This window comes from Hermetia illucens, chromosome 2, assembly GCF_905115235.1.
Source record: "Hermetia illucens chromosome 2, iHerIll2.2.curated.20191125, whole genome shotgun sequence".
NCBI classification, from domain to species: domain Eukaryota; kingdom Metazoa; phylum Arthropoda; class Insecta; order Diptera; family Stratiomyidae; genus Hermetia; species Hermetia illucens.
Window position 1 is genome coordinate 59,280,120 of NC_051850.1, and position 14,447 is coordinate 59,294,566.

General features: G+C 42.2%; 1 long non-coding RNA gene across 1 annotated transcript; it reads left to right on the plus strand.

Annotated features, from left to right (window-relative positions):
• Positions 1-3,838: 3,838 nt before the first annotated feature.
• Positions 3,839-7,493, plus strand: LOC119649736. The gene is made up of 3 exons (XR_005249183.1): positions 3,839-3,997; positions 4,059-4,445; positions 6,740-7,493. It is a non-coding gene; the product is annotated as an uncharacterized LOC119649736 (long non-coding RNA).
• Positions 7,494-14,447: the final 6,954 nt, after the last annotated feature.

Sequence of the window (14,447 nt, forward strand, 5' to 3'; positions counted from 1 at the left end):
AAGGAACCATTCCCAGTTCCCAGTGTGGAAGAGCAATTGGCCGGAAATTCCTTCTTTACTACGTTGGATTTCATTTCAGGATATTACCAAATCCCGATTGCCGAATCATCGAAAAAGTATACGGCTTTCGCCACTCATATAGGCCAATATGAATTCAACGTAGCTCCATTTGGATTGACCAACGCTCCATTCAAATTCCAAAGAGAAATCCGAAAAATCACATCGAGAATGAAACGACGAGTAGTATCTTATGTTGACGAAATCATCATACCGAGCAAGAATATCAAAGAAGGCTTGGAAGCGTTGGATGAGTTCTTAGGAATATTAGCGGAAATCGGTATGACATTAAATATAAAGAAATGTACATTTTTAGCGACCGAAGTATCCTTTTTGGGACATCGAATCACTAAGGAAGGTCTTCTACCCGGTGAAGTGAAAACCGATGCAATCCAGAAATTCGCAACACCTAGTAATCGAACCGAGGTTCGACGGTTTCTTGGACTAACTAGTTTCTTTCGACGATTCGTTCAAGGATATGCTCAGATAGCTTTACCGTTAACTCGATTGCTGAAAACGAAGGATGCGGAACCATTTACATGGACATTTCTGGAACAGGAAGCATTCGATACCTTACGATGAGCTCTTTATCATCCACCGATTTTAGAGATCTACGACGTCAAGCAACAGCACGAAGTCCACACGGACGCGAGTTCGAATGGAATTGCTGGAGTGTTACTTCAAGAGAGCGACAACGGGTTAAAACCTGTCATGTACTTCAGTCGGAAGTGCTCGGAGACCGAAGCGAAATATCACAGTCATGAGCTAGAGGTCGACAGCCTGGAACGGTTCAGAATGTTTTTGATCGGAAAGAGGTTTCGTGTCATTACTGATTGTGCTGCAATAACATCTACGAAAAATAAAACGCCGTTACATCCTCACATTGCTAGATGGTGGCTACGTCTTCAGGAATTCGATTGTAAATACATCCATCGAAGTGCTGACCGCATGCGACATGTAGACGCTCTGAGCAGAGCACCCGTAGAGCCTCCAAACCCAACCAAGACAGTCGCCGACCTCGTCCTTAACGTGGAACTCGATGGACACGATTTCTTGACGACCATCCAGCTGCAGGATATGAAGTTAGCAAATATTGTCAAAGTTCTTCAAGGAATGAGCTCTGAACAAGCGACACAGATTCGACGCGAATACGTTTACAAAAATAACCGTTTGTACCGCAAAGTTGACGATCAGTTGAGATTCGTTGTACCGACGGCAATGCGATGGAGAGTAGTGCGTACGTACCACGATGACATGGGACACTTTGCTGCGGAGAAAACTTTAGGTCGATTGAGGAAAGATTTTTGGTTCCCGAAAATGAGAAAATATGTCAAATCATATATATCAGCATGCATGGAATGCGTGTACAATAAGACGGTGACAGGGAAGACCGAAGGGCAGCTATACATCGACACTGTGAAACCTATTCCCTTCATGCGATTGCACCTGGGTCATGTAGGACCACTGCCGAAGACGTCACGAGGAAATCAATATATCCTGGGAATCACCGATCCTTTTACTAAATTTACAGTCTTAAAAGCCGTCCGTAGCGTAAACACCCAGCCAGTAATACGAGCGTTGAATGAATTGACTTCGTATTTTGGGCTACCAGCTATTGTCGTCACCAATCGAGGCACGGCTTTCACTTCTCACAACTTTGCCGAATACTGTAAATTAAACGGGATCCAACACATTCAAACAGCTGTTCGAACACCTCGAGCCAACGGCTCAATTGAAAGAATTAATCAAACGGTTTGCAAATGTCTTCGAGCCAGTTGTGTAAGCGATTCAGATTGGGACACAGCTATCCGCGACATCCTGTGGACTTTGAACAGCAATACAAATGCAACGACCAAATATAGTCCGAACGATCTCATATTCGATTTTCGATTGCGGGACGTTGTTCATAACCGTCTCGTACAAGCCATCCACAATGAAGCGAACGATTCACAAGAAAGTATCGATATCCGACGGGAACGGGCAACTAAAGCGATTGAAGCCGAGCAGGCAAAATGGAAGCAGCGATTCGATAGGCAGCGCAAGAAGCCTTCTCAATATCAGGAGGGTGATCTGGTCGTGATTACCAACGTTTCTCCTTCGACGGGGTTTTCTCGAAAGCTGGAGCCACGATATCGAGGGCCGTATGTAATTTCGAAAGTCTTAAGGTTCGACCGATACGTCGTTGAAGATATCGAAGGTCTCCAACGTCGACAAAGGCGCTTTAATTCGGTGTTCCACGCCGAACATCTTAAACCGTGGTGCACAGCTGCACCTTTCCTCGACAACGATACCGATGGGAGCGACAACGAAGAAGACCCGGAGAACGTGCCCGGCCAGGAGTCCGATTTGTCAGGAGTGGCCGAACTGTCAAAAACGAGCAACCGCGACCACAACGATGGGTAGCAGGGAGTCGAGTTCGAGACGCCGACCGATATGGACCACAATATGTTCCGTGTTTAAAACGTGAAATAAACAATTCTTGTAAATCAGTTAAAGACTTTGCTTTCTGTCTCGGCCCCTTTGACAATGTTAATAAGTCTATGGTGATTGTGGGATTGTTCAGTTCTCTCAAAAGGAACCTCTTCACATGGGGCAACCTTAAGGGATTACCTACTGGAAAGGGTTTGTGGTTTAGTTCAAGATATAGTCTTGTTTATCGCTGTGTGTGTTGACTCAGAAAGTGTATGAGCGGTAAGATTTACAACTTGATTCTATGCTTTATGTAGGAAAGTTCACAGCAAACGCAAATGGTATAGGTCGTCTTAAAGCAATGGGGGAGGAAGTTGGTAGTTAATTAGTCTGAACAGCCAATACATATTTATTACAATATATTTTGGGCATCCTCTCAAATGCCTTTATGTCCGGTGTGGGCCAAGTTGTTGAATATGTCCTTAAAGGACGTCACAAAACTTGGCTATCTACGGAATGGTCCAAGCGGATAAATGAACGACACCGGTATCACGATAAACACTAGAAATGCATCAGTTCTGTGCTTCCTTCAGTGCAATTCGTGAACGACACCTTGAAAACCGGAGTAAGCTGATTTCAAAAAGTCTTTCGACAGTGTTTATAGGCGACGTTTTTGACCTTGGTTGGAGGACTTTTGATTAGTTTCTGGACCGCGCGTACGCTCCATAGCTATGAACTGAGAATTCCGTCCGTGAGAATACTCTTTTCCCACTTGTGGCATTGTGATTTCGCACTATGGAAATCCTAATTCTAGTAGACGCGAGCTCAATAACCTTCACCTCCTCATCATCATCGGCAGATGGAGATTGCTGCATGAAAAGTTGAGTTTCGACTGACGTGCGACGAATTTCTACTCAGATCGAGCATATCTGCATTTGCTCAGAAGAAACGGAGTGTCGCCCCCAAACTTAACCCGAGCCTTTTCCTTTCCAACAGTGGGCAAACGGTACAAACTATAAATAATTGCCCGTGATTTCACAAATGAGTCACAATGGGCCAAATCCTCATCAAGTGTTTTGCGGAACTAGACATCCTACTAGCCAACATCGAGGGGTAGAGGGTTCGGTTCGATGGACATACCTCAGTACTTCGTTACTCAGCGGGATGATCTGACGGGTGAGTGATAATTATGTGGGCAGCACAAAATCAGGTCTCTTTCTTGACATTGGAAACGGAAGGAACGAACGAACACCGAAGGCGCACTATCAGTGCGTAACAAGACAGGTTAGTTGTCTGGTTTGCTTGCACTTTTGGAGAAGAAGGGGGGGGGGGCGAAGGGAACATCACGGAACGAAGGGAACATCGACGAAAATGATGAGTCAGCTGTTTCGCGGGAGAGATCCAACAGAAGAGGAACTACGGGCAATCTGCGGAATTATTGACGACCAGACCCTCATGTTTCATAAGCACATGTGATTCGTGCTTGGTGGAAGATTGTTTTGCGCCCTGTGAAGAGGCAGAAATTGGTTCTGTAAGCGAAAGCCCAAAAATCATTTGGAGTGCCTTCCTCACATTGTCTTTTCTGTTTCTAGACACTATGGGGAGGATGTTGCAGAGGGTGTTATATAACAAGTTGCTCCCATTCAACGAGTTAGCAGATGGTCTATTAGGGCAATTTGGGTTTCGACGAGCAATGGAAACGGTTGTGGATTTGGTTTGGGAGATGATGTGGGGAAAGCCGTTAATTTGGTCAACTGGTGTTGGATTAAGAGGAGTTTTGCTAAATTGAATGTTCCTTGTTACTTAGCTTGGTTAATCGCGAGTTACATCTCGCAGACCTTTTGCTTATACGAGACAAATGGGGGACTGAAAGAATACATAGCTTCAGCAGGTGGTCACCAAGTTTCCGTATTGAGTCCACTCATGAAGAACATAATGCATGATGGAGCGCTTGGCCTTCGCATTTCAGAGAAGACAATGTAGGTGGTGGTAGTTTCGAAGTATTCCTAGGATTTGTACTTCGTGCAAGTTAAACTATTCATGTTATCAAGTCATGGTTACGAATGGTTAAACTGGACCTCGCCGAATCGCAGGGAAAATACTGTAAAAATCTGAATGGTTGTAAGAATCAATGTCAAGTAGAGCTTCAAGGGACACTTGGACTATGCGTGGGAAAACGCTGCAAAGAATAGTTCATCTCGTGGAAGAATGATGCCCTTGGATCTTCTAGCGAATGAGATGCACTGCCTCTCCCTGAAAAGGAGGCGAATCCATCCGAATTGAGGTCTTCAAACAACGTCTCTAGAAATTTGAGCGAAAATGATATTAAGCTGATCTGGCTGAAATTCTTTGTGTTTACATAGTCATCCTGCACTGGCTTTGGTATAAAGACTGCTTTAACCACCTGCCCAGAGGAGGATTCTGGATTTGGTCTTCTCATGAGGCTCTTATATTCTCATTGCGAGCCCCTGAAGTTTAACCTATTTTAATTTCTATTACGTTTTCAAGCACGAACAGTTGGACTTTATTGTTAAGAAGTTCATTGAAATTTGCGCAACCCATTTTCTTAGGATTCCGTATTTATTTCTGTTCACTCTGCTTGTTCAGTCTGTCGCGCAATAGGCAGACTAATCTGTGAGTGACTGTGACTTCGTCCAGCACCTGCCAGCCTCTTCAACTCTAACATTTTGCAAGTGTAAATTGTTAGCTTAATTACTTCATTTTTCTTTGGCCCGACGAACATACACAACACCTCACGTTCGCACTTATGAACCCAGCTGAAGTGTTGAAATCAAATAGCTTTTCTCATTTAGGATCGCATTTGCTGCTCTCCCAAAAAACAAACAAGGATCATTTGACTCCCCATACGCTGCCAGATTTCTTAGATCTTGCGTCAGTGGAGAACACCGCAAATCGCAGCATAGGTACAGAAGAGGAGGCAACTATGACGCCTTTCCTCCTACTATTAGCCTGGTTGTGTATGATGATTGCGATTATGTTCTGGGCATGGAGTTATCTGTTTCTAGCAAATTTGATATTTGGGCTCGATTCTGTGGATTTCTCATTGTAAAAAGATCCTGGCCCCCTTTTCCGACCGAGTACTATAGACCGAAACTTTGTCTTTTGTACCAGATAGATATAAGAACAGTCCTGCTACTTCGCCAACCTTGCTGCCAGTAGAAGGGCGAGACTTTATCTTGCTGTTAGCTAATTTGGCTAACCTTTATGTTTTTAGCGTAAATATAGTCTTATATGCGGAGATGTGACGTTGTCCCTACCTTTCGCCAAGGGTTTCCTTGATCCTGATTTCTTTGGATATTGCTACACTTGGTGGTGCAGCAGCGCCTTTTTATTGGCAGCATCTTCGACAGTCATCGGCTTCGAGCCTTCCTAGGTTCAAGTTGTCTGGCCTGCACGTTTCCCTTTCCACATATCGGGGTTACATCAGTTAGAACTACGTCACAAGTTTTTGTTTTTCCACTTTTCCTGGTATCGGCGGAAAGAAAGATTGTGAAGATTGTGAACTTGAGATTATTGAGGGGTGACTGGTTTCTCATATTTTGCCGGGAGGCAATATCATTATCAAGTAGTTTCGAAAAAGGAGATGAATATATTAGTTACGTTGCTGAAGTTATCTTGCAAATTTAACAATAGTGACAAACGAGAGAGCCCCTCCTTTTACCATAAAAGTCAGTAGTTGACAATACGGTTTTGATAAGGGAAAAAACAGCTGACCGTGGTAACACCGAGTCAATTGCATTTTTCGAATTGTGCTGCAATGAAATATGCATTTATCGAAAGAGTGCCGGAACCAGATGAGCGGAGGACATTTTGAGTGTTCACCTTTTCACAGCATGGCTATGTGTATACAAACTATTTGCAAACATACCATTCGAAACACCATCGTACCTTCATACGTACAGGCGAGCTGTTTTTTTGAACAGCACGAAGGCAAATTCATTTATATGTTAAAATTCGGTAAAAATATGTTGTTATAAATTCTTTTATGTAAATCCCCCCCTCTTCGTATGCATATTGCAATGGGTTTTGCCTTATCTGAAACTGGACCTGTACAACATTTGCCTGCATTGTTACCCACCCTTACGTGGATTCCGCAGAGCCGTGGGGTCGAGTTGTTGAGCCCTGGAATCCGTAGCGATATTTGCACTTTTTGGCAATTGGTAGAATGAATATTTTACTTGCAAGCAATTATTTCGGGCAATTTCGTGCGGAACAAAATTAATATGCTTAATATTCCTTTCAATTTGCCTAGGATAAAGTTCATGGTGAAAGCTGCTTCGTTTCGCCAGCCATGCTTGGAACGTGCTGATATTTCGCAGAGGAAAGTTTAACGACAGGACTTGTTTGCTCGATAGGATTCTAAATGAATGCGTTTAGCTGCGGAACAGCTCGACCCATACGCCGACGAAACTTTTTTCGTTTAAAGGAAAGAACTGAGGCAGATATATTCGCCAATAATGGTGATTTATAGGAAGCTCAAATGGCTTCTTCCGAGCAATTGGCCATTATTCTTTAAGTTTCCGCGTGCTACATAAAATTTCATTACGCCATAACTCGTGCATAAAGCGTGCTCGCGAGAAAAAAATAACGAAGCAAGACGGTATGAGGACGGCCACACGAATCCTTGCAGGGCTCCGTCAAGAGAGTCGCTGCGCTAGCCGCCCTTCGCCCATACTATTGTTTGGAAGTTCTCGCGGCTTGGTCACAGCAAGGAGGCAAATGGTTCCTTAAAGTTCATATCCAGTTTTTCAGCTAGCTTAGAGCTCGTTGCTAGCTCACTGTTGAATTGTTTACATCAAAATGTTAGACCGATAAAAATTAATTAAGTGTAATATTTTGCCAATAAAGTAAAGTGGATTTCCGTGATGGAGCCTTAGTCTTCAGGAAATGGGAAAAGTTTTCAGTCGGCCATTATTTTTTCTCCTTAAATTGTTGTTGTTTTATAGACTAAACGGTTAACGGTATGTAGAACAGGCATATCACACTGGGCAAGCGCATCTGCCCATGGCGTCTACTCCGGGCCTAATGCACGGTGCGTTGTATCGTTCAGGTGAGTCCTGCTACAAGTTGTAACATAAATTTTGATGATCAGCATGAATTTTATTGAGCTATTAAATTCAAATTAATGTCAAAAATGTAGCTTTGGAGAATTTAAAAGGTTCAATAAATATGATGATAATGCGAGGAAATATGATTCCTCTTATGAAATTTATTAGTTTGCTACGCAAGATATATGATTGCGGCTTATTTCCTTGCAGACTTTCTTTGGTAGCCATAAAAGTGCAATGAGTTTGCTTTCCAGGATAATGTCTAAGAAAGTAAAATTGTGGAATATTTTAACAGGTTATACTTACTCATTATTTAAAAGGAGTAGTAAACCACATTTTACTAAACAATTTTTGCGTTCCAGGATAAAAAGTAGGCAATTTGATATTATCTGTTCAAACATGGGAAAAGCTACTTTATATTGTCAAGTGCTATTGACATTTGAGGTAATGTTCATATGGATATTCAAATTCTGTTGAAAATGGTTAATATAGTCGGCCCATGATGATTTTGATCGAGATTTAATGTGCCCTTTGTTTGACAGATTCGCCTACTACTACGGATCGACATTATTCCTATTGGTGCAATGTATGTCAACCTCCATTCCTTGGATATAATCACTGCGCCTGTCATGTTTCAGCTAAGCCAGATTTCGATCCTTCGTTCCTTCGGAACCAAAAATCACTAATCGAAACAGGTCTACCCTTGAAAGATGATGCGAAGTTTTAAATCATACCAGCGTCTAGTTCGTGGATCGTAGTTCTAGCCGTAGTGATGAGCAGCAGACGTCCTTGATGCTGCATAGTCTTGATCAGGCGTTTTTGATTCTTCTTTAATTGATCGAGATCTGAAAATATCTCGTAGTTTACTTCGAAAACTGTTTTCGATAGGTTTCCTAAAATCCTACGTCGCGTCCTTCTTTGTACCCGTGGTGCGATTGCTTCGAGTTCTATTTACTGCCTGGTTTAGGTCATCAGCTAATTCCTTGCATTATGTATTTTGGTGAAGTCGAACACGTTTTTCGCAAATATCTAGATGTGTTCTAATACAACAGTCGGACAAAAGACAAATCTGTTGAAATTTCTTCGGATGATAAGAGAGCGATGTTTTCCGGAGTAAAGCCTCAAGATTGTTTCTAGTGGCCATGGAGTAGAGGCGAAGTTTTCACTTTTGACAAGTACCAAGTAATCTGTTTTGAGACTTCCATCTTTGTTGAACGATTTGGTTCGTTGTTCTAACTGCGTTAGGTATTCTAAGTTCTGAAGTAGCCAGAATTGTCACTTCAGCTTCTCGATGAGTTGTCATTTCTTCGTTACATCACCTTGAATGTTACGTTTGGGTAGTTCGAGCAAATGTTTTCTACTGAGAAGATGTCGAGACGTCAAAGCATTTAGGTCATTCGGGTCAGTGATTAAGGGAATTAGAGTTATTTGAAATAATTAAAATTTGTTTTTTTTTTCATTAGTATTATTTATTACATTTGCAAATACTGACATTTCAGGAACCACTTGTTTCCTTCCTCAGGGACTTGTAGCACTGATGAAGGGTTCAAGTGGTTCCCGCAATATCGGTATTTACAAGCATAATAAATAACAATATCGGAAAAACAAAAGCAAGGTCTTAATTATTTCAAATAATTTAAAATACCGCAAGATTACTTAGGAGAGAGAGAGAGAGGTCTTGAATGTAAGCAGGCTTAGAACTGAGCTAGGAATGCATGCCTAGAACTAAACTAGGAGCGCAACATTGAGCAGATGCGAGCATCTTTGTCAAATGCCTTTTCATAAAGTTAAAAGCAACTTCCCAGATTTCCCCGTGGATTGGACTTCCCGGTGGGATAAATTTCCATTCTATGTCGCTTTTAGCAAGCGTTCCTTGTGCGCCTTCAATACTTACTTTGTCTGCTTTTTGCAATAGTTTATCTGTTTCGAGAAAATTGTTGCTATTCTTGCTAAGTAGAGTCCAACATATATCCCTTCTTGCAATGAACTTCCTTATCGTTGCAATGCAAGCCTTTGATGTTACCAATTCGAGATATATGACAGGACCGGCGTAATGCCAGTTCAAGCGTAGGACTTTTCTTGTCGAATTTGTTTCGGTGGTAGTTGGCTCATCATTTGATGCTTTGCTCTTGAACTTATCTTTATAGTACGTTACGGATTTTCTGATCACTGACGTGACTGCCGTGGTTTTATCCACAATGCAAAATTTGGTGCAAATTTGAGCTTGAAGCAACTAGTGACCTCCATGTAGGCTGGTGATTATAGATACATGTGTTTTATGACTAGGTTGGGTAAGTGTGCTCGTGTTTTCTCTACCCTTTCAGCTACTCTGAGTAATCACTCAGAATTCAGGACTGGCGCCAGTCTTATAAGATGACTATGTTTAGGCAACGGTTCGTCATCGTCAAGGAGGTCAATTCAGGTTGGAAATGCTTCATGTTGCGTACGAAAATAATAGGATTCTGCTATCTTCAGCTCAGAGGTAAATAGAAAAGACATGTTAATTTTATTCTTCAAGTTACGGCAATACCCTGACGAGCTTCATGAATGATGAGAACCTCTGGGAAATGTCCGAACTGATTCTACTTTTGGCACTTACAAGGCACGTGTTTGTCGGTTCGCACTTCGATATCAGCTGCGGCATTTTCGGTAGACAAACTTCTTTCTAGCCATTCGATGAGCCAGTGTAGTACAATTATAGAATCGGTCCAATAATGCGGTCGAAGATGTGATCATGTACCTGCAGAGTACGATTCATCAGTTCACTCAGTAGAACCGCTCCACACAACTCAAGGCATGATATATATTTTACTTTTAAGGGGGCCACCATTGATTTGAATATGAGGAGTCCGACAATAAATTTTCCTTCTGGCTTTTGTATGCTTGTGTGAATGACAGCCACGTAAGCATTTTCAGATGTGTCGCAAAATCCATGGATTTTTATGGCTTCTCCACTCGTGTAATTTAATCTTTGAGGTATTGAAATCTCTACCAAAGCTTGAGAAAGTTGAGCTCGTAACCTTGGCCCTTTCTCCTCGAGTTCGGTGTGCACCGGTTTGTCCTAATCCGGTTTTTTAGCCATAACTGTTGCATAATGATTTTGCATATTACGATTCAAGGCAGTAACCATTCTACTGGGTCAAAGAGCTTCGCGATTTCTGATAGTAGGTTCGTCTAGTTATTGCGTCGCTATTCAGTGGCTTCACCGCATAAAGGAGAATGAAAACTTGACAGGATGCCATCGCAACCCAAGAGTTTTTATATAGTCATCCATAGAGGTGAGGTGAGGTAGCGTCTGACGTTTTGCCTCTGCCCTGGTAAGAAACCGCAAAGCCGTCATTGCTTAATATTTTTAAAGTTTGGGTGCTAAGCCCTAAACCAGGGGTCCGTGGACCAAAAAAGAGGGAGTAAGTTGCTCCCCATTTGGTCCGATCCGACATCAAGTTAATGCGGACTTAGGACGCCGCAAATTTAAAAAAAAATATGGTCATCTTTTTGAATGTTAAGCGATGCTTTATATTCTCTATCATAAAAAAGAATAGATGATTGATTGACTACTCATTTTCGCAATGTGAAACCCTTCTTTTTGAAGTATCGTTATTGTATCTTTCTGGAGAGTTTTGATTTGATCGACAGTATCTTCGCCAATTAGCACATCATTGTTGTCAACAACGGCGCAACAACCGGTATTCATTCTAGACCTGCCTTAGTAAGAAACTCCACGCATTACGGTTTTGCGTAGAGGTTCGCTAAAAAAAGTTGTCTGGCATCATGGCCATCTGAGTCGGGTCTGCCACATCTTCTTTTTCTACCATTGATATTGCCCTTATAAACTGGGTTGATCATCCTCATTCATACGGATTAAGTGACCTGCCCACCATGACCAATTGAGCCGCATTTTATTCACAACCAGGCGGTAGCGGTGTCGCTCATAAATTTCATCGTTGTAGGGGCTACGCGATCATCCATCTTCATGTAGGGGACGAAAAAATCTTCGAAGATTTTTTCTCTTAAAAGGCAGCGAAGAGTTCGCAATTTCTTTTGCGAAAATCCCAGGTTTCCGAGGAATATAGAAGGACTGGCAGTAAGAGCGTTGACCGTATGGTGAGACGTTTCGAGAGGCACCGTTTCTGTAACCTGAAATAGGCTCTGTTGGCTGCCAATAACCGTGCACGGATTTCATCGTCATAGCTGCTATCGGTTGTGATTTTCGGTCATAGATAGAATAGATAGAATTATCAACGGTCTCAAAGTTGGAGTCTCCTATCTTTATTCCTCTCATTTGATTAGTGCGATTCGATATTCTTGCTTCTTTGTTTTTTTTTGATACAGACGTTGGCCACCATGTATGTTGTCTTGTCTTCACTAATGTACAGCTCAAGATCTCGCACCGCCTGCTCGATCTGGAGGTGGCAGATTTTGTCTGTCCCCTTCAGTTGGTGAGACCTCTGACTCGCCGATATTTTGGTTGTAGACTAGTTCAGTATTCACTCTCATCTGATTGTCAGAGGGGATTGTAGGTGGTGTCGTAATTCGAGCTCGGAGCACCATGCCAACGAGATAATGGTCCGAGTCGATATTGGCCCCCTTATATGTTTTGACATTCATCAAGGCTGAGAGGTGGCGGCGTTCAATCAACACATGGTCAATTTGGTTGAAAGTGGTCCCGTCTGGAGAGGCCCACGCACGCAAACCAGGTACTCCCAACAACCATTTCGTGCGATACTGCTAACTGAATAATATGCAGTGCGTTATAATTGTATCCCTACGTAAGCTATGGGAGCCGACGTATCGCCTGAATACTCTTTCCCTATTGGATTGTTGAAATCGTTAAGTATAATTTTGATATCATACTTGGGACAGGCTTCGAGGGTCCGCTCAACTGCCTCGTAGAAGGTATCCTTCTCCGACTCTATAGTCTCCTCTGTAGGGGCGTGAACGTTTATGAGGCTTATATTTCTGAACTTGTCTCGCAAATGCAGATGCATAGCCTTTCATTTATATTTTCAAAGATAACAGCGGGTTTTATTTTTTCGCTGACTAACAAACCTACTCCGAGCACATGGTTTACTGGATGGCCGCTATAATATATGGTGTAGTGGCTGTTCTACAGGAAACCGGTCCCTGTCCATCGCATCTCTTGGAACGCTGTTACATCAGCCTTATATTGGGACAGAGTATCGGCTAGCTGCTCAGCAGCATTCGGTTTGTACAGGGAGCGCACGTTCCATGAGAAAATGCGCAAATCGTTAATCCTTTGTCGTTACCGGGTTCGTCGTTGTAAAATCCATCCTGTCCGAGGCTCCTTTTGTGGCTTCGTAACATCGGTTTTCCGTGTAGGGTTGTCAGCCCCAACCTGGAGGACCAGTTGGTACATTTTGTCCCCTTTTGTCCTTCTCCGCCTGCAGTTTTTCATAAAGAAAGAACTCCCAGCAATCACGACGTGGAAGTGGAGATAGGGTTTGGTAGTAGAGTTGTTGGTGTTGGTTCAGCAGGCATTTCCCAGGGTTTTTGTTCCATCGTGGGTACCAAACCACGTTTCGCCTATACCTATACTACCCTTTGACCGCTCGGTATGAATACATATGTTTTCTAAAGTTTTAACCAAATTTAGCAACAATTACATAATAATTGGAAACGAAGCGATAATTTTTCAAATTGATGTTCTTGAAAATAAGCACAGAGTTCAGTACACATTAATAACATTAATCAAAACATGAAATAATGAAGGCAAACAAATATTTCTGGGAATGATAAAGGCTGGGAATGTTCATATGTTAAAATCCAGAGTTTTTAGCCAATTAACGTGAAGAATCCTCGTTTCCCATTTAACGTTCCATATTTTGTGACTTAACAACACGCTTGAGGGTGGGTCAAAAACAACAATCGCGGACAAGCATCTCTGCTTTGTTGATAACAATAAATATCAATTCTCCATTTATGTTATGTTAAAAGCACGATATGTATCCACTCATTATTCATTAAACGTAGACGAGCTCATTTTTCGAACCCATAAAAGATAACAAAGTCGGACGCAGTTATCCTGAACGCCCTTTTAAACAGTAAAGCGACTCCATTTTATCACTGCTTTTTTATACTCTACATAATTCATGCTCAATTTACATCAAAATGGAATCATAAATTGATTCACTGTTCAATGAACAGATGCTGGTTGTGTTACTGCAACATGCTCCTTGACTTCTCCAGTAGTAGAACATAATTATTGCAGCAACAACAGAATAGCTTTTAGCCAATCCCTGGTGCTCCGTGCAGGCTCCCCTCGTGTACACCTGCTTTGTTGATTGCAGAATAGCAAGGAGCGGCCACAATGTGGGGTGCAGGATGGCAAGGTAGGGCAAGTGAAGCACTGAATCAGATGTTGGAAGTGAAGCTGGGGCACAGATCGATCAACGTGTCAAATCAATTGAACCACTCTCTCCATGTTTGTACAACACAGCATCAACTATTTTACTTTAATCCTTGATTTTCAGACTGCACGTACATGGGAAAATGAATTTTAGATGAATTAGCTGTCGGGAATTGATTGATGAGCTTGGCCCGCATCCTGCATGTGTTCGCATGGTTCCATCCCGAATGATTTTTTCTGTTCACTACCGCTAGCTCCAAGCGTAAAATTCAATTGAGTCGACTGCGAGCTAAAGGCGGAATAACTGGCGAAGCTGTAGCTACCAAACTCCACTAATGACTCAACTGACCCGGGCAAAAAATTCACGCATACACGGAGCGAGATGTCCTAATTTAGTCCTGACATGACTTTGTTTATTATTGATGAAATTATGGAACTTGATTTGTTTTAATTAATTTATTTGTATGATAGATGTGGAATGGCGTGTTTGCATGAGATATCACTGATTGGTTATGTTTGGGACGGAAATCATTTCCGCTTGTGTA